This window comes from Rhipicephalus sanguineus, chromosome 4 (genome assembly GCF_013339695.2).
Source record: "Rhipicephalus sanguineus isolate Rsan-2018 chromosome 4, BIME_Rsan_1.4, whole genome shotgun sequence".
Taxonomy (NCBI): domain Eukaryota; kingdom Metazoa; phylum Arthropoda; class Arachnida; order Ixodida; family Ixodidae; genus Rhipicephalus; species Rhipicephalus sanguineus.
Window position 1 is genome coordinate 197,529,279 of NC_051179.1, and position 18,924 is coordinate 197,548,202.

At 44.4% G+C, this 18,924-nt stretch overlaps 1 long non-coding RNA gene and 1 pseudogene across 1 annotated transcript; one reads left to right on the plus strand and one right to left on the minus strand.

Annotated features, from left to right (window-relative positions):
* Positions 1–7,337: 7,337 nt before the first annotated feature.
* LOC119391970 (uncharacterized) lies at positions 7,338–10,776 on the plus strand (annotated as a pseudogene).
* A 5,794-nt stretch (positions 10,777–16,570) lies between these two features.
* On the minus strand, positions 16,571–18,647 carry LOC119391016 (uncharacterized). Its single transcript, XR_005183562.2, has 3 exons — positions 18,376–18,647; positions 17,031–17,175; positions 16,571–16,759 (listed from the first exon to the last, which is right to left on the minus strand). It is a non-coding gene; the product is annotated as an uncharacterized LOC119391016 (long non-coding RNA).
* Positions 18,648–18,924: the final 277 nt, after the last annotated feature.

Genomic DNA, 18,924 nt, shown 5'->3' on the forward strand with positions numbered 1-18,924 from the left:
TTCTTCGTTGAATCATATTGCCCTCCTATCGTGACACTACGTTTTAATATTTGATCGCGTACGGATATTTACGAGTTGGTCAACCGAAGCACGGTTACGCTCTAGATAATGAGTGCTGGTGATGTCACTGAAGTAAGATGATAAGTAATTTTGCCGGAATATTGTTGAAGGCTTTGATAGCCGACCTACATTTACTCCACAAGTCGTTCACAGTGAAAGTGCCTGAGTTGTCATCGCCTCCTTTTCGTCGTCCGGATTTTGCTTACGTTTTGTAGCACAATGACAATATCAGTATCGTGTTCATGTACTGTGCTGTCGACTGCATCCAAATCAATCAATCGATCATAAATGAAAAAAAAACGCGCCTGTAACCAGTCCATGGTCGTCGCAGAACCGCGACTTTCAGTCTAGACCACGGTCTAGACGTATCGCGACCGTCTGCAACCTCCTCCCTGTCTCCTGCGGCGCGACGGGAGGTATTTCGAAAGGGAAACTGGGGAAGCCTCGTGGGCGAGTGCGAAGCATTGTGCGCTATGCGAGCGCGGTTTTCGCGCCAGACTTGATGGCACCGGCGACATCGCGGGGAGAGAGCATGACGACTGCTGAGGCCGAGTGCCGAGTTTGGTCGGCTCAGTTAGCGTTCCCCTCCAGCGTGCGCTCGACCTTATTTCTTTGTAATCGCTGATGCTGCGGCGTTTGCACGGTTTTTTATCTTGCGTGCTTGTGTCGCTGGCGTTCTGCGTAAAGACGACAACATTTTGGCGTGGAAGTGGAAATGAATGTTTGATTCAATAGCAGTAATTTATTAATTGAAGTTGCAGACTATTTACGGCTATATAACTGAAAAATCTGTCAGTGATGTCTTTTGTTGTTGTCGTTGTTTGTTGTTAGAAAAAAAACGCTGTGAGTTCCTGTGTCTCTCTTAATTTCAGGAATATGGCATACTGCTGTGTACCCCTCTGCAAGTCGAATAGCAAAAAAGAAGCTTGGGATCAGTTTTCATGAATTTCCGGGAAATGAGACGTATAGGCAGGCTTGGCTGAAGGCTATATCAAGACAGGATTTCGTTCCGAATGAAAATTCTAACACCAGTTTAGTCTGCAGTCTGCACTTTGTCGATTCTGATCTCTAGTTCACAATTAAGCGGCGGCGCCTCAAGCCAGATGCTGTGCCTAGCGTTTTTAGCGAATACCCACGCTACATGCAGCCTATTCCGCCTTAGAAAAGGCGCAAATTAGAGCGACAGTTTTCAATCTCTCATCAGAAAACCCGACATAACCACGGCACCAAAAGAGGGACGGGAGGAAAATGCCGCTGAAGATTTCCGCAGTGAAGATATTGCGCATCACTTGTTTCTACAAACATTTGGCAAGTCATCCATCAACCCCGACGCGGCCATGTCCTGACGATTCAGACGCCACCCAAGAAGCTGCGCTTTCAGTAGAATCTCCCGTACAAAATCATTCTCTTACGCCACGTAAGCGTTCTGATGTCATGGCTATAAATCGGATGGGATCACAAACGTTTAGGATTAACAAGAACATTCGAAAACTGCGAGAAGAAAATGAACGACTCAGAGAGAAGCTTGCAAAGTTCGAAATACACAGTGCATTCAGCGGTAAGAAAATGTTTGCAGAGGGTGGGCAGTTCAACATTTTGCCTTGAAGACTGCTTGATTGAGCAGATCTGAATGCAGGGAGACAACGTCCTGTGTGGTCCCCAGATTTTGTAAGGGAATGTGTTGTTTCTTTATTACCTCTCTCCGAAGCATATCGCTGCGACAGGCATATCGCTGGAAGGCATATCGCTGCAAGTCTAGCAGCGACAGTGGTGTCACTCCACTAATGAAAGAACGTCTCAAAGCAGAATGTGAATGAACTCAGAAAAGAAGCACGGCTCTGCTCACTGGTTGTAGATGAAATTGGCCATATCATCTAAATACATATATGACCGAAAAATGGACTGCTTCTTTGGCAACAAACGCCAGAGATGACCCCACTGCGCAAGGAAACACAACACTTGCAAAACAAGATGCTTCGCTATGTGGCCGCAGGTTTGTCAACAGCCTACAGAATCCCATGTGGATTTTCTTTACTATAGGTTGAGTGGTAAGAATCTATAACAGTTAACAACTCATGTGATTGCAGAAGTGGAAAAATGTGGACTCCAGGTTGTACGCATCGTCACGGACCATCACAAAATAAATGTTTACTATGATGCGCCGCCTCGGCAATGGTCTCTTAAACATAGTAACACATCCATCCATGCAAAAAGGAAACTGTTCTTATCTTTTGATCAGTGCCACATACTAAAGAACGTTCGAAGTCTCTTTATGGAAGGCGATATGACCGACGGAACGCTACGAATCACGGGAAAGTTGCGTGAAACAGCTCTACGATTTTAAGGAACGAGACGTAAAAGCCCGTGCGATTCCTCACTCAGACGCATGTTGACCCACAAACTTCGAGAAATGCACGTTGGAAGAGCGGTGCAGCTTTTTTTCAAACGAAGTGACTTCTGCAGTAGAATGTCTGAAGGTCTATCCCTCTTATCACCAAAAAGCAGAAATGTTTCCGAAATGCTGGCGCAACAATAAATTTCATGAGAATGATACAAAAGGGGTTTGCCATTCACAACGTCGCCAATAGAACCGCACATGTAGAGCTTAGAAATCCAGACCAAATGCAGTTCTTTTGCAAAACTGATGAGCGCCTGCAGTGGCTTGAAGGGGAGTTCCGCAATACCTCCAAGCCATAAACAAAGCCTGCAAACGAAATGCGAAGAAGTTTCTCAGTACTGAGACATATGAAGCGCTGCTCCTTACCAGCCAGTCCACCGTACTCTGTGTGAAGTATTTGCTAGATAGCGGCTTTTTTATGTTCTGACAAGAGACCTTTCAAGTGACTCAGTGGAGCTGCTTTTCAGTGCGCTGCGACAAATGTCAGGAGGCAACAACTGCCTAGATGCCAGGGCTGTCACCTTCAGTCTGGAAAAGATACTACGAACTGGTATTGTGTGCGCATCACAGGCCTCGAACGTTGGGACAATGCAGAGTGTTTCCAGGTATGGCAGTACTTTCTACTACTCATAGGGTAAAATTATTTCTGCGTGTTATTGTGCGCTTTCGCCAGTTTTTGTCCCTACCCCAAGCACTCCTCTATATTGTACCTTTATCATTTGGGAAGTTCCACCCATGTCTAAGGCACAAAGAGCAGATTGTCTCATTACGTAGACTATACAATCTCAGTTTTACTTGGCGCGTAGCTCACTAAGGGTGGTTTGTTTGCAGCATACATAGTCCATCTGTCATTGTGAAGTTTCCTGCCACATGTGTACCAGAAGACCCACTTGCATCGAGCGAGGTATGCTTTCTTTGCGTCGTAACATCTGCGCTTGAGCTCTACACACAATTTCACTGTTTCGGTAAAGTTCAAGCGAAGTTTTTATAACTCACATTTTGATGACGGCGTCGTACACGGAAAACCCGGCGCCGCCGAGCGAACAGCACGCCAGGCATGCACACGCAAAGCTTCGCTTTCCCTTAGTTTCTTAATCGGGCAAGAAATCCTGAATTTTTTACATTCTTTGCAAAGAAACGTTCCTGTCCTATACTGTTTCAGTTTGGCTCTACCTCCTGACGTACTGGACAACATTGACGCGGTGCTCAATGTCTTCAGTGCAATGCCCGGTTAGTACGCAATTATTCTCTTTCTGAAGTCATTTATCGAAAGAAAATAGACAAGCAAACAACGCTTCACATCAAAGCAAGATAACGTCCTCAGCTTCTTTCTCTGATGTCAAGCGCTGTTTCGTCGCCTTAACTTTATCTATGCATATCAAATATTTGCACTCGTAGGCAGGCTGAAATATATAGGTCATCGTACGCTACATTAGTAGAAGCTTACTCCTACGCTGAATGCTTTATTCGACTGTTAATTTTAAAGTTTCTTTCGTTTCAGAGCTGACAGTCTCTGAGATGGGCGCGCATTCTTTGTTAAGTTAAGCTGCCCTTCAAGTTTTACTTCAGCCTTGTGTGTTTGGAATCAGTGCATGAAGAGGCTTTAACTTAGTAATTTGCGCAACGAAAGTGATTCGATACCCATTATTCATGGATGCCAAATCAACCTGACCTCACTAAAGACGTTGTTTGACAATGCCCAGTTACTACAATATGAAATTTCCTTTTTTTTATTGATCATGCACTACACTATTTTTTTCCAGCGCGGAAACTGCTCTCAACCGCAGCAAATGCGAGCATCGCATACATCGCCAGCTTCGTGGCAAGGGCTGTTGAAGAGCGGAGAACTTGCACGGCTAGCCCTCCTCCTCTTCGCCTGAACTTGTAAGGCTTATTAGCCTCTCCACACGAGGAGGTCTCACATTCCCTAAGCCTGACTTTGTAGCAGTTTTAGCAGCCGTGAAAAAAGCTGTTGATTTTGCTGTGCCGCACATTGGGACGAAGGATGTACGCAAGAAACTTGCAAACATCATCACTCCATACTTAATTAAGTGCCCCCTATTTATGTGTCCGGCCAGAGATGAACACGTCGGATGTACAGTGTCTACTGTAATTGACAAATATGTAAGAATACTGCTCGCAAACATAGGCACCACTCTCACAGACAGGGCACCCTACCGTAAAAAGCTTATGTCAAAGCCCCTGCATCGCAAAGTGCTTCTTGTATAGGTTATATTGACACACCGTACAATAGTTCAGCGCTGTCTCGTGAGTAAGGGAATGCTTTCCCGACTAAGATGTTATACCAACGAAGTCATCATACATGATTTTTGTCGCGTTTGGGCAGCTACCTTGTGGTGCCGTAATATTCGTGCAGCATTTACTGCGTACATTCGTTGTGCTTCATTCTGTGCATAGTTCCTCTTTTTAGTTTACATTTTCGTTGTACCTATGGTATTGTATTCATGCAGCACTGAGCTGTCTTATGCGAATAATGCTTTTGTTACGACTTTGCATTTTTTTGTTTTATTTAATTTCCTCGCATGCATTGCAGTGCAATGATCGTTGCGCAGTATTTACCAGCAGCTTTGCTTGCGTGATTTTTTCATGATCTTAGTTTTCGCTTCAGTTTTACAATGTATATTGACTGCATGAAGGCCACAATCTGCCACTTCACTCTGTGCGGATAATGCTTCCTTTATGCCGATGTCACTTTTTACTTCTTTACGCTGCTGTGACGGCATTCACCTGTTATACAATGCCTGTAAAGCATTCCGTATAAAAGAAAGGGCCTGCAAGATGTTAATAAAAGAAATATTAAGTGTTCCTAATGGAAAATTTGAGTGCTGCTGTACGTGTGTTTTCATTTCGCTATATGTTGTTACACCGAAGGAAAAAATTGCAGTGGCTTAGCTCGGCTATGCCAGGATATACGTAGCGTATGAAAGGTTCAGCTGATTATTCTGAGCTTTCCAGATTGTCTAGGATTAGCTAGGATTGTCATGCTTACTGCTGCTCCAATGACACACATTCGGCGACATCGTTCAGAACCGGTAGACCTGGCGGCATGGAGGGTAACAATACCCATTGGTAACGCTAAAGAGCGGATGTTCTGCTTAACGAGAAAGTTCTTGCACGTTGTACAAACCCGCGCCCGGTTTCACCCCACTCAGCCGCCGCCACTAAACTAAACGTTTCACGCATGGCACTACTTAGCGGCGTCAAGTCTTTCATGTTGCCCTAGTCTTTCACACACGCGCTCACGTATCCAAAACGGAGTGTTTACGAAGTCTCTGTCGAAGGTCCGAGTCCGCACTGGCGCTTTCGCTAAGTTTCCACAGTATAGGCAGTCGATTGGCGAGCCTTGACGTCATCGACGGCGTCTGTTGTTGCTGCTGCAGAGATTGGTCGGGCACGTTGCTCAGCATCTGGCGATTCCGCTTTGCTAGACGTTCCTCCCTTTCCTCCGGTGTCTCCGCAGCACGTTTAGCCTTCCTCTGTTCATTCTTCGTACGCTTAACCGGCTAATAGACCGATGTCACCGAGCATACTGCGCATGCGCAAGCTCGACGAGACTGACCGGCCGCCATCTTAGTTGTAGTTCTCGGAGCGCTTGTGCCGCTGCGGTTTGCAGGACTCTCCGATCAACTTGCGCCGTGTGAAGAAAATCGACTTCGATCAACATCGCATGGGCTTGACATACTACTCAGACCTTCTAGGTAAGTGTTCAACGAAGCTTATTCTTTCTTACAGCGTAGTTTATAAAATATCACGCTATATTGCACAGCTGTAGCGGCCGGTATCGGCCCGGCATAAACCGACGAGCCGGCGTGGTCTTTTCCGTGCATTTATTCTGAAACAGAGAGGTTTGTGACCCTGAGCTGGTCGTCAGTTAACGTTTAGATTATGTAAGTGGTGTAGTCAACGTAAGGCAATGTAAAGGTAGTTGCCAAAGGCTGTATGGGCCGCTTCGCGGAAGTGAGAAGCATCGCGCTGATCGTATTTCGCTGCATTAGCGACGGGCATTTGCTAAACACATTCCGAGTGTGGTGCAGTTGGAGCTTTCCGAGCACTGAAAAACCGAGCAGTAAAGAGACGCACGGAAGTGCAGGTCCGATATGTTGTCGCTGTGTTGCGCGCTCGATTCTGCCGTTCTTGTAATGCGCCCTTAGCGGTCAGCTGATCCCGCCGATTACGCGCGCCTACGTACCGTCGCTCTGACCACCACCCAGGCGATACGCAACAAGGAGAAATATAGGAAATGGAAAGGCTGCTTTACATATTAGATTATCGTGACGCGCAGCCGAGAACGCCTGTGTAGTGGGTGGCGAAATGCCGATTTGTCTAGTTCGCTATCATGCAGCCGTCTCTGCTGCATCGGTCATCATGGGTAGCTAGCCACTGACTGGAATGTGCTAAGAAAAATTTGTCGCTCGCGGAGAAACGTGCTCGCCCAAGCACTTGAATTTTACGGAGCCGTAGTTCGTGCCGCGTTCGTGCTGCATCGGTTATCATGGGTAGCTAGCCACTGATGGGCATGTGCTTTAAGGGCTAAGAAAAATTCGTCGCTCACGAAAAAACGTGCTCGCCCAAGCACTTGAATTTTACGGAACCGTAGTTCGTGCCGCGTTCGTGCTGCATCATCATTCCTTTGCATTGATGGTTATTGTTATGGATAGTTTGTTTGCTAGCACTTTCCAAAAGCAGCTACGTTTTCAGTGGAGCTTTGTTTGTGGAAGACGACCAAGTTAGCACTTTAAGCAGCATATGGCTGTGGGAGTTAGCTGCATGTGTGCTGGTCCTCGTAGTGTGGTCATCTAAGAGTACGGTTTGAAACAGTAAGAATAATCACGCCATATAAACCTTTGGCTTATGAAATTTTATTATATGACAAGCTCATAAAAGTGTGTTAGCACTTGACTATGGTAGGTTGCAGTATGCTAAATATTGTTTTGTCGCAGGCCTGTATATCGTGATCATGGCATGTAGACCTATAACCGACAACCAGGAAAAGTGGACCAGTCAGACAAAGTCACTGAACCCATTCTTTGGAAAAGAACACATCTATAGGTATGTACAACATTGTGTTAAAATGGAACCAATTTATAAATAAGCCGAGACATGGGTTAAAGCTTGTTTTTCAGTGCGTCCCCCTTGCCAGAACACATAAGTAACCTTTCTTAGGGTGATTATGCCACCACAAAATGTTTGTTGACAAATAACACCTATGAAATTTCTCCTTCAAGCACGTTGAGGAGCAAAATTATGACATGGCAATGAATGTAGAAATAATCTGAGCCTTTCGGAACAATAACGAAAATATGAAATAGTATGTGCCAACTTTTTGAATGCCACGGGGCTTTTAAGACAGACAGCATTCGTTAACTTTCAGCTCTTGCACGCAGCAGCTTGACTTAAATGACATTGAATTTCAGCAAGCACATCCACAGAGTGGTATAAACATCTGCATGGCACATATCATTACCTAATTATTTATTTGGACCTGTTGTAGCATCACACAGGACATTTTTTTCAGGGAGGTTACAGAGTAACAAACACCTGTATACAAAAAAGTGCAGTGCAAGAATTAATATTTTACTACAACGATGAAAAAAAAGGGATGACAAATAGGAAGGATTTGAACACAAACAAAACTGGAAGCACAGAAAGAGAAAAAACAACTACATAATAACCTACAAAAAGGGGCAGGTCATGAAAGCATCCGGCAAACAGTCAGTGTGTGCAACATAAAACTGCACTTACACACTGCAAAATAATAAGCTTGCTTAACGAGTGAGTGCTCCAAATCTGCTGGACATGCCAGGTAATGTCCTGTCATGTAGTACCAGAATGTGTCGCAAACTATGGGAGGCCTACTATCAGCAAACAGTGTCTGACACACGCGCATGATTCCACTTAATCCTTCAGCATTCCTCAAAAATGTGAGAGTTCATAAAGGCACGTGGAAACCTGCCAGCACACTGCGAGTTTGGAGTAAGCCAGTTAAGTCTGTGACATAATAAAAAATCCTCACACTGGTCTTTTTTCATTTACTGAAGCGCTGGTGCGTCAAATGCTGACGTTTCAGACATTCTCAAGGATTGAGCTTTCACTCTGACAGAAATTGTTTGCCTTCTGTGTTCCCAGTTTGCTTTTAGTGTATTCTAGACATAGGTCGGCAAACTCACTCATGAGTCAGCTCAGTCCAACTCACTCAGACTCAGATCGAGCCATGAGTCTGAGTTTGAGTGAGTCCGGGGGAGTAAAATTTTCGTGAGTGTGAGTACGAGTGAGTCCGGTTGGGAAAAAAAATTTCGTGTGAGTGAGTCCAGTTCAGGAAAAATTTTGGCAAGCCTCAGCCTGAGGGAGCCCTAAGCGCAATATATAAATTGTGAGTGAGTCTGAGTGAGCTCCATGTTTTTGCCGACCTATGATTGCAGATATATAACTGTGTTTGCAGTGTTGAGCTGCGGGTAGGTGCTTGTCCTTGGTCAGTAGCTTGTTATCGCTTATGCTTTACCAGCTGGATTGATCATTAACTCAGTTGTTCAGCACAGTACACTGTGACAAAAGGCAGAGAGAGAGAGAGAGAGATACTGTTTATGAAGCTTGAGGGGTCATTTACCACACAATTATAATCTTTCAGAACAGTTCTTGAACTCCAGTTATAAGTTGCAATTCCATAAAAATGGTATTATTCATTTTATTTATCTTTCCAGGTGTACATCTGCACTCAATAAGTTGCACACCATATGCTGACATTATAATTTTCATGCAGGTACATAGAAAGCAAAGGTGCTCAAAAACATCGAGATGCTGGGATACGCCTCTTCACTTCAGGACATTTGCAGAAGCTGCAGTTTTTGGAAGGCAGTGGTGCAGAGACCGTTGTACGTGCAGAAGTGCTAGCTTCCATGACTACTAGGACCCTGTACAAGGCATCCATCAAGTTGTATAAATGTGATGGTGAGGTAGTTTCGGGGAGCTGCACCTGCGTTGCAGGCAAAGGTGCAGTGTGCAAGCACATCTGCTGTGTCTTGTATGGTTTAATGTACATTGCACAGCATGATCTGGCATCTGTGCCAGACTCTCTCTCGTGCACAGAGACAGAAAGACAGTGGTACCACCCCAGAGACCCCAGGAAGGTCACGGAAGATTTTGAGAATGTAGTCTTTTCCAAGGACACCTGCGACAGGATCAGCTGTGCACCAGAACGACACCAAAAACGAATTCAGTATTCATCTTTGAAAGCAGACAGAAAGGTGATGAAAACACCCAGCCTGATAAACTTGCATGGCAATCTTAAGAAAATGCGGCCTCGACTGCTTTGCCGACATTCTCGAGGCAAACGACTTCTTGCCCGTGAGAATTGCAGAAACAGCAAATTGTGCTGAAGAAGACAAAGGAATGCCGAAACGATGGCTTGATGCTGTAAAAGCTGGAAGTGCAGTCCAGTACACAGTTAATGACGTGAATGCTGTGGAGAATGCCACAAGGCTCCAGAGTGGATCACCCATGTGGAATCATTACCGGAAAGGAATTATAACTGCATCATCGGCGCATAGAGTGTACACATGGGTGAATAGTACGTGCAAAAGAAAGATGGGGCCCCATGATGTGCGCTCTCTGCTAAGCACTATCATGGGTAATAAAGTGCGTGCTACTTATGCCATGAAGCGGGGCCTTTTATGCGAAGACAGCGCAAGGAAGGCCTTCCTTGAAAAAAATAAACAGCACGTGGATATCGACGTGAGGCAGTGTGGTCTTTTTTTATGCCGCAACCATCCTTTCCTTGGGGCAAGCCCAGACGGAATCGCTACAAGCAGTTGTTGTGCACCACGCCTTTTGGAGATCAAAAGCCCGATGAGAATTGATGCATTTTGCAAGAATGAACTGCGTGGTGGATGCCTCAAAGCCAGCAGCAGGTATTTTACCCAGGTGCAGACACAAATGGGGGTTACCGGTCTGAAGAGTTGTGTCCTCTTCGTGTACAGTGAAGAAAAGTGTGTGCAAGTTCCTGTACTTTTTGATGAGGCATTCTTCACTGAGCTGGTGAAGTGCTGCAAGTTTTTTGCTGACCAGTACCTGGTGCCTTATTTCTCTGGAAATTGGCAGCTTTCTTAATCAGTGTAAATTTACTGTTCCTCTTTGTCATCCCTTTCTGCATGATTTATATTCTGCTGGTGTATGATGTACTATGCGTAATCTCACTTTAATGACGTGTGCAGAAAATTATCCTCGGTACTAATATATCCCATGTATCATGTATCTGGCCGAGGAGTGGCACAAAGCTGCTACATAGCAGCTCTCTATCTGTAATAATAAGTGTTGGGGCTTAATGTCCCAAAACCACGATATGATTGAGACACGCCGTAGTGGAGCGCTCTGGAAATTTCGGCCACTTGGGGTTCTTCAACGTGCACCCAAATCTAAGTACACAGGCCTCAGGCATTTTCACCTCCATAGAAAACGCATTGTGTAACACAAGAAACTGCGAACATGCATCGTTCAAGCTGGTTTATGCGAGGAATACCCAATGACGTTCAGTGCAATGTGGCCAAATGTCACCAACAAAGCCAATCTTGATCTCACAATTTATCTACAAATGAGCCAAAGAAGCAAGACTGCTTGCCCTCCTGCATATCAAGACCCAACAAGGATTGACACTCATTACTTCAATGTTCAACGATGCCACAATGACTACCAACTGGTTTGGATTATGGACCTTGATACGACATAGCGAGAACCATTTGTGATGGTACTTAGGACCTTGCGATGTATGTGGACATATTGGTGTACTGGACTATGATGTCATGCTTGGTGGCATGACGGAAGAACTGTTCCTGCGTGCTACCTGAAGTTTGCCATCTGCTGCAGCCCATGCGATATTTATTTTTATGTGACCTGCTCATATTACCACTGCTCAGCACAAAGCATGTGTCTTGCCACTATCTCTGTACTGCAAGTGTTTTTTGCCTGCACTGTGAATAATATATTTTCTCACCACAAGTACACCCCAATAAACAACTCATTCTGTACTGGTTAGATTGTTTGCGTCTTCACCGACACAACCACGTGAACAGTAATTTTGTTTGAAAGAAGAACCGTAGAAAAGCTTTATTCCTAACTGTAGGAGGTCGAACGTGTCTTCGCTTTGAGCGCCTAAGAATGGTTTTGTCTTTCGTTAAAGTTTCAAGATGTTGAGACACTTACACTAGCAGCAACGTTTAGATAAAGCAATGAAACTGTACATAGGAGAGTATTCACTTTATTATTCAGAGGGCATTAACGCATAATTTACAAGAGGTGGACAGAAACAAAGTAAACACAGTTATCTTGTACTGGCATAGTTCAAGCAGCTCATGAGCACAGAGGGAGACTGTTGGATCATGTGTGGGAACACTGATAATTTAATTGTACGCTGAAATTCTTTCATATGGCAGCCACTGGTTGAACATATATCAAAGAAGTTATCACACATGTGCGTAACGTGCATAGCAGTGCGTAAACCTTCCTGCAATCAACAGTGCAAGGACATATTGATACATTAATGCAAGACATCACTTAGGCAACGAACAGTCCCTGAACATCATTGCTGACAGTCTCTTGAAAGTGCTGGTCACTGTGCCATCACTTTCACAAAACAAACCAATACATCACTTTCCTTCTAGCGCATGCCCTTGTTTGATCATGCAGAAGTATTCAGATGTCTGAATGAAAAAGTGCTAGCTAACTGAAAACATGTGAGGTTAGGACATGAGTGCTAATCTCGCATATTAATAAATACAGTAAAATCTTGTTAATTTGAAAGCCATTAATTCGTAAAATCAGATAATTCAGGCGCGCTCTCTGGTCCCGGCCAGCATAAGTGTTGTTTAATGGAATCAAACCCTCCTTAATTCGGTCATGATTGGCCGCAACCCGGTTAATTCGGACGATTCTCAAAGCGCACCCCACACGAAGCACCACAATCGTGTGGTGCAAAGGAGCGACAACAGTGTTCGCAGGCAACCGAAACGAGGTGGTGCAATCTGCATCACTACTGCCATCAGCGTGAACTGTATGGGAACAATGTTTCCAGTTAATTTTGAGGTAGCACGTTTCGGGTTAGTGAAGACAGGAAGGTCGTGAGCCGCGGTTACATTGTAGACAAGGTCACAAGTGGCGAAAATTACTGCTTTTAAACTGCTCTATGAAAAGTGCAGGATTTACTTATTCGTCAAGAAATAGAAGTGTATTGACATTACACACACTTAATTTTTTTTCTTGATACTTTCGATAATTCAGAATTTAGTCAATTCGGATATTTTTTTCGGTCCTGTGAGATATGAATCAACAAGCTTTTGCTGTACAAATTTTTACGGGAAGATCAAGGAGCAGAGACGCACACAATGGAGCCACTGAAACAAGAGTTTGGCATTAACTTTTGACAATGTCTAAATTTTCCTGACCATCTCAAAAAGCAGTTTTTCTAGTGTTCAGCTGGGTGTAGTTTTCAGCAAAGGTGAATCAATGAAGTTAGACAACAGGGCACAGATCTGCCACACTTTGTTGAGTTGTTCAGCCATACTGTTTGGGAAAATCTGTGATAGTATTCTGAAGGTTTTCACCCTCCTGATGACTCTCTCAACATGTATTCGCACGCTTGCGATTCGTCTTGTTTCCTCTTCGTCTTTTTCTGACAGCTGCGGCCGTCCACCCATAAAAGGAGGAATGTTGAGACCTAACGAACGTGTCTACATTCATCTGCAATAGTGAATCCCCTATCGGCCATGATGCTGCGCCCAGGAGTGAATTTATCTAAGATTCCACAGTGATTGGTCAAGGCCTTGTCCGACAAACGGCCAGGTGCTAGGTCCGAGACAAATGTCACAAATCCGTTGGGGCTGCAAACAATCAGTCCCTTGGCGGTATTGTGCTTCTTGTACAACGAATACGTCTCACTTTGAACGCGAAAAGATGACGGTGTTTCAATGAAGATCTCTGTGCAGTCGAGGATACCGTCCACGGTGTTGAATCCCTTGGAAAGGAAGGCTTGTGGGCGATACTTGTCACACAGATCTGGTGGCATCCATGTGGGCACCTGCATCATGAGATAAAAAAAAAAGCTTCTTCATTCCACAGAACCATGTTTGTGTGGATAACACCATGGCAAAATATAAAGCATCAAAAGTACTCACTTATATTCAATTTAAAATATGCCTTAAAACTGAATTTGTGAGAAGCGACAACATGCAACTCTCCCGAACTGCTGCTCTTGTGAACAGAGCTCGGGAAGTCAGTCTACATTTTCATTTTGAAGCAGTGCAACAAATAGGCACAGAGAAGTGAAGACACGAGTGCCGACACTTGTACAATATACGGAATGATGCTTATTGTTTATGGCGTTTTTGCAATAAGCTTGTTTCCCAAATAATTAGTATATTGGCACATATCCATTTCGTATATAATTTTGTAAAATTTTTCCTTAACGCTTCAGTTAAGAGAGGACTGGTGTCATCCCTTCTTTATACATTCGTGGTCCGCCTCGGTGGTACAGTGGCTATGGTGCTCGGCAGCTGACCCAAAGGTCGCGGGTTCGATCCGGCCGCGACGGTCGCACTTTGGTGGAGGCGAAATGGTTGAGGCCTGTGTACTGTGTGATGTCAGTGCATGTTAAAGAACACCAGATGGTCAAAATTTCTGGAACCCTCTACTACGGTCTCTCATAACCATATCGTGGTTTTGGGACGTAAAACCCCAGATATTATTATTATTGTACATTTGTGACACTGCTACATCATTACACTTGCATGATTACATCCTTATTTTCAGTGACGTTGTGCATAAACTTGTTTGCGGTGTCACGTTTTTATTTATTAAACTTATTTGCATTGAGGAAAGAAATACTCTACTGCATCGCAGCACAAAATAATGACTTACATGAACCAATATGACAGCAAAAGCTCACAAGTAACGCCCTTCCCACAATTGCCAACCAGCCGCTGTGAACGACACGCATGTTATTCTTAAGTCACATTTTCAATATTTCTGTCCACTGCCATGCAAATGAGACACAAATTATTTTCTGCTGAAAAGAATACATCTAAATCGAGGCGTTCTTCCTACCTTCTTCATGCGATCAGACATATGGATCTTTGGAATTAGCAACTGGCTTATCCATAGAGCTAGATTCTGTAGGCATGACACCTTTCCCTTCCAACTTGAACTCTCGTATTCTTTCTCTGAAAAAAAAAACCAGTCCAATCTCTGGATAATTTGACAACCAAGATCAAGGCAGTTTCACTCATTCTGTATAGGCACAACAAGTCCAAGCTTCATTCGAAGAGCATCACGCATGGTGATCATGGTGCCCGCGCAAAACTCGTTGCAGCCACCGGCTAACCGTGGTGTCAACCAGCAGCCATACGCTCAGGTGTTCCCTTTAACAGTGTATTGCTGTGTACATGCATTGTGTAGCTGAAATAGCACACATACACTGTTTAGTTGGCAATATTGTATTGCAGGCTGAAATCTATCGTATTCTCACAACACATCTTGAAAGTGCCTACGAGTATCAATAACTTCAGACATTCCGTTAGGTTGTACCACACCATGGACTAGACTTTTTCTCACATCAATGTGAAAATAGGCGTCTTTTTATACAAATAACGTAGTAACGATGATTATGTGACTGTCAACTTAAAAGTGTTTTTCCATACCTGGCGTAGCTTGTTGTGTAGGAAGTCAAGCCAGGTTGCCCATAGGCGGGACACCGTGCTCTCCGACACATCAAACTGTAAATGAAGAGAGACTTCCACAATGTTCTGTCTTGTATCATATTAAAACAATGCAAGAAGCAGCTAGAAGATGGAGGGTTGAAGTGACGGGCACTCGTAGGAAAATTGAAGAGCCCCTAAACTATCTCCTTTATTTTTTAACATTTCAAGTAAATGCATGCATCGAATTCGGAATGTCACAATCATCGGTATCAAACACAGCAGTACCATGTGCCGCAGGTGCACCACAAAATAAAAATAAACAATGCAGTGTTCCTCTCTGGGTCATTCGCCATTCCCAGCATTGGTTGCGACGTCACCAGGAGAACCTGGTCACGTCAACAGCAGAAAGAGCCCGTTTGTCTGCCTGCAAGTATGTGTCCTCCCTGCTTATCCTCCTTGCTCAGCAAGTAGGAACCATCAGCCAAGAGAAGAGATGAGCCAATGTACGGGGTGTAGCGAAGGAAAGAGTGAAACGAGCGAGGGCCGCATTTAGATATCAAACACGCTTAACTCCACTATTACAGCATTACTTCAAAACATTCTCAAAGGAACATGTTCGTTGTAGTCTCATGTGCAACTGCAACAACACAACTAAATTTCAACCACTGTGTGGATTAGGAGTCCTTTAACTAGTGCCATGGGAGGCACTTGTCGTTCAGGGCAGCAGCTATAGAAAAAAGTCACTTTGTCGAAAAACTAAACTCCAATAATATTCCTTGTTAAGTCCTATCCTTGCATTATAGCATGATAGTTTACATGTGCATGTTGTAAGCATTATAAATTAATGCAAAAGTTACAATGATGAGAAAACATGTTGCATTTCCTTTGCACCTAAGGAATACCACTTCATTTAGAGAACATGTATATTTGAATGACAGCAGAGAGGTTGACAGTCAAGAACAGGGTTAGCTCACCTGAATGCAAGGTCGGCTCCGTCAAGTCCCAGCCGAAGTCTCATAAGCACAATTATTAACTGTGTCTTGAGCGGCAGCAGAAACTTTCTGTCTTCATTTGCAGTTCCTTTCATATTCCAAAATTGCAGGCTGTTCACGTCGTCTTCTAACAGCGACCAAAATGCCTCCAAATGCAGGCGTGATGCGAATCCAGTATAGTAGCGCAGTCTCTTTTCGTTCTGAGCCAAGACATCGTATTCAAACTCTGTTCTTTTTGTTTTGGAGGCCTTTCTGAGGCAACCACTCAAACGTGATATTTCAAGCACCAAACATCTGTTCTTTTGCTGAAGGCGGTTATACAGCCTTGCTGAATCTGCATTAGCCTTTGTTTTCTCCTCTAACTCCTTCTTCAATGCAGTAATTACTGCTTTAGCTTTTTCTCGTTCCTGCTCAAGATGGTGAATGGATTCTTGCTGCCTCTTTAGCAGATCATTTTCATTGTGCTCATGATATGTATATGAGTGTTCTTCGAATGTATCACAAGCAGTGTTCTCAGTGGCACTGCACAAGTCGGTGCTGTTTTCATCATTTGATGTTTCCTCGCTGTGTGGCTGTTGCACTTCAACACGGTTGGCAGGTAGAGTGCGCTGTATCAGTGGAAAGTAAAGAAGAAATCTCATTACATAAAGAAGATATTTAAACAGCTATAGCACTGGCAAATTCCTTTAATGGGAAAACTCTGCCACAGCAAATCATTCTTCTCCAAGGTGTATAGAAAAAGTAGCGGAAATTCGTGTCAACACACTGGTGTAATGAATAAATAATCTACTTATTTGTCACAACGTACTCTGTCAGCTGCTACGTTTAAATTATGTGCATGCTGTGTGATGCCTTGCCATAAAAAATGGACTTTCATACCTTCACTTGAATTTGTCGACGCTTCTTTATAATTTTTTGCTTAAGTGGAAAGACTGTCGGTACCCGAACCATATACGTTTTCTTCCCTCCTTCGAAGTGTTCGCCGCAAACTCTGTGGCCTGTTGTGGGCACGAACTTTGAGAACCTGCAAAAAATGTCGTATTTTTTGTCCTTTTGTGGTAAGGTGGTGCAGTGGCATAAATCATGGGGATTTCTGACACCCCTTGTGTTCGTGCATGCCTTGCAAGTGCCTCCCAAAGCACTTTCAAAGAGCAGAAACAAAGTACAAAAGCGAAAGCTGCTTTCTCTTTCAAAAAGCACTGAAGAGTACGAACTTTCCAAAATGTTACGGGGTGCTCCTGATGTGTTGCAAATGTTTATTATGATTGGCTTTAAATTAAAAAGTAAGTAAACAGTTGACGGTAAGTAAATGTTGACAGTTTGGCGGAAGCCGCTGATGATAAATTGTGAATCTGATTGTCAGGCTATGGTTATGTTAATTATAAATAAGTCATCCCAAACATAATGACGCTTTACAATGCAAGAAAGTTTCCAGGAGTGAATCGTGGGAGGCTACTATTAACAGGTATACATGCTGGGGAATGAAGCTGAAACGTTTGTTCACCGAGCCCCCCTTCCCCCCCCCTCCCCCCCCATAAAAAAAAGTACGATTTTTCTGGATTTGCGCCACTAGCGTGGTGGGTGGAAGTTTGTGGAGCGGATTTCTAACCAGCGACTCGCTCCGCGATTTGCCTAACGTGAGCGTCATCAACATGCACTGGGCCGAGTAGGTGATCCCGGTGATAGTGCACGCAAGAGATCGTAAATGATCAAGTGTAGGCTAAAATCAAGTTTAAAAAATATCGTCACAAATTATTACGAAACATTTGCGATATGGGCATGCTGACAGGCTTCCTCTGTTATATGCGCGATTAATACAACACCCTGAAACAGCCTCTGCCGTAGCACTGATGCCTAATGAAACGCGCATACCATAATCGCATCAATATTATTAGTCTCGCGTTCCGGATAAACACGCCGCACAAGCGTTTCGAACGCCGCGCGCGCTCTCCTGTTTTGTAAATGTACAGCACCTGATACGATTATTCTTTATATAAATATACGCGCGATGAAATACCTTTTTCAGCATAGGAAGTTCGGAAGACGCCGGCCGACATGGCCGGACTGTATCGCGGCTGTGACATGAAGGTATCTGCGCTTACCGTGGAAAATACACTTTATACGTGCCTCGCTACACTTTATTTTAAGTCAAGTCGATCGGCTAATCTGAACTGAGTAAGCTAAATGCCCTAACGCAGCAAAAAACAACAAAAGACAGACTTACTTGCCACGCTGTCCAGCTCTGTTGATACGCTGCAGCCAAAGCTGCCGAAGCTTCGTCTCTTTCGGGAACACGTAAAATCCGAGGCCCTTTCGTTTCGAACTGTTGTTGAAGCATCCAGGAACACAACATGTGAATCCACCCATCGCGGAAAATAAATGAAAGTTAATAAATCTCACTGCGGTGCGGCCCGCCGCAGCAACGAATACACGGGCGCGCGGACGGATGACTACAACTACCGGCATGCATCACGGCAGCGGTGGCGTAGTGAAACTAGCTGGTGAGATCGGTCTATTGCCAGGCAACTACTTCGGGAGTCCGATGACATAAGCTTCTCGGCTCGTCTGTGCCGTTGAGCAGCAGCATTTGCGCTCTCCTTCTCCATGGCGTTACCCACCTGCAAACGCCAGTCAGAGGCGCTATCAAGCGGCACCAGCGCATTGTCAGACGGCGACTGCACAGCGAAGGCGAATAGCTGTGCGCGCAATGGCTACGACGTCACCCCTCACGAATGCGCAGAGCCGCAGCGGCGAGTCGCACGCGCCGGCGCCA